The 1,894-nt window shown below is 34.2% G+C and overlaps 1 long non-coding RNA gene across 1 annotated transcript in view; it reads right to left on the bottom strand.

Moving 5' to 3' along the window:
- Positions 1–227: 227 nt before the first annotated feature.
- Positions 228–1,894, bottom strand: part of LOC106870612 (uncharacterized) — a 3,901-nt gene continuing 2,234 nt past the window's right edge. Inside the window, exon 2 of the long non-coding RNA XR_001409550.2 lies at positions 228–502. This is a non-coding gene — a long non-coding RNA (uncharacterized LOC106870612). The remainder of the gene's footprint in view (positions 503–1,894) is intronic.

Raw genomic sequence — 1,894 nt, 5'->3', positions numbered from 1 at the left:
TAGTAATCTTTCAACAAATTAGTCCGACTTGTTTTATTTGATTTAATTACTAAGCACCTAATGTCAATTTTGAAATCAACGCTTGATCCTTAACTGTGGTGTAAAACTCATTTAGCGAGTTATTCTACCGTTAACGAAGCGTATTTTTCAACTCACGACTTTAACCTCAGCATTAATATCATTATAAGTTTTTACAAGGTTTGATATATAATAAGAAAACTACAACAGATATTAATCCGGAATTTAATTTCCTTCGAACTTATCTCACACGCTTTATCCAACATCGTTTTCATTGATAGAAGTATTTCTGGAACTCTTTTGGGAGGACAGCGAGCAGCTGTCTCCTCGAATTCTCTTGGATTTCTTCGATGTCTTGAAATCTTATTCCTTTCAAATGGGATATGATTTTTGCCTTGGTTTCGGGGTCGTAGCCATAGACTCACGATTCCTCACCAGTTATGAGCGTTTTCAATTTTTCTTCTTCCTCGACACAATCAAGATCCTGCACAAGTAAAAGCCGTTGTTATTTTTGAGACAACTACAACCTACACACTTTACTTCCAAGCACAACTGTAAAGAAAACGGAAATGAGCGAAAACATTAGAATTTTGTCTGAATGCGCGATAGAGTTCAAGATCAATTTGTGCCAAACAGCTTCACTTTGCGTACTTTAACTCTGTTTCAGTAGCAACAAATCCGATACATTTTGATCAGATCTTGTATAGTATTACCTAACAGTCTTAATGGTATTATAATTTAATCTTTTATTATATTTTGTGAAACCTATACGGATAACTAGATTTATCTGTTAAACATAAGAATTTAGATAATTATTAATTTTCATGATATCGATTACCAGTAGGTCGGGAAAAGGTTATTAAATTTACAAGCAAGAAAGCGTTTTGTATGAGAGGTTTCACCTTCCTTTCTCTGCAAATCGTCACACAAACTTTCGGTTTAAAAAAAAACGTACCATTATGCTTAGCCGCATATTACATCGAGGCTTATCGACGATCCATAAACTCAAGAGCCATTCTGCTTTAAGCGTCCTACTATATTGGATTAATGAAAAATTAAATCCGAGCAGTCAGCAGAGTAGCTTCTTGAGCACTCTGTTTAATTTCCGGTCTATTTTCACATATTGTTTCACCGTAACCGGGATCAAAGTTAATGATTTGATAATGTAACTAATTTTTTCTCATGATCCAAGCGTTTATAAAACATCAATTTTAATATTCAATTTAAGGTTTTTACGGTTTCTTTTCGCTCCACATTCAGTTCCACATGTTGGTTTCTTTCGAAACTACTTAAATTGTAGGCAAACACAACAATTATCCACAACAGATATGTAGTAAATCTAGTAACACCAAGAAAGAACTGTTACGTGAGGAGAAAGAAACTGTCGTAATCCTATGGATCTAAAAAGACTCTGAAAGGGTGAAAGACTGAAGCGGGGGAATATATTGTATGATTACAGACGGTTGAAGAGTTACTATCTAAAACACTGAAAAGCGGCGTTTTGGTTAAGAAGAACGAGTAGAATCTAAATTATTAAATTTATCCGAGTTTCCATAAAAGCGAAATTACAAACAGAATCCCCAAATTAGTATTCATACTTTACAATTTACATAAGCAAGAAATCTTCCTAAAGTGAAGTGTCCATAAAGCGATGATGTTCTGCTGGTATGTATATGGATATAAATATATATATATAGATACATAGATAGGTAGATAAATAGATAGCTAGCTAGATAGATAGATAGAGAAAGAGAGAGAGAAAGAGAGAGAGAGAGGAAGATAGAAAAGTCAACATTTAAATGTAATACATGTGTGTGTGTGTGTGTGTGTGTGTGTGTGTGTGTGTGTGTGTGTGTGTGTGTGTGTGTGTGTGTGT

This window comes from Octopus bimaculoides, chromosome 5 (genome assembly GCF_001194135.2).
Source record: "Octopus bimaculoides isolate UCB-OBI-ISO-001 chromosome 5, ASM119413v2, whole genome shotgun sequence".
NCBI classification, from domain to species: Eukaryota; Metazoa; Mollusca; class Cephalopoda; order Octopoda; family Octopodidae; genus Octopus; species Octopus bimaculoides.
Note: the sequence above shows the minus strand (reverse complement) of the source record. Positions and strands in the feature narration are given on the sequence as shown.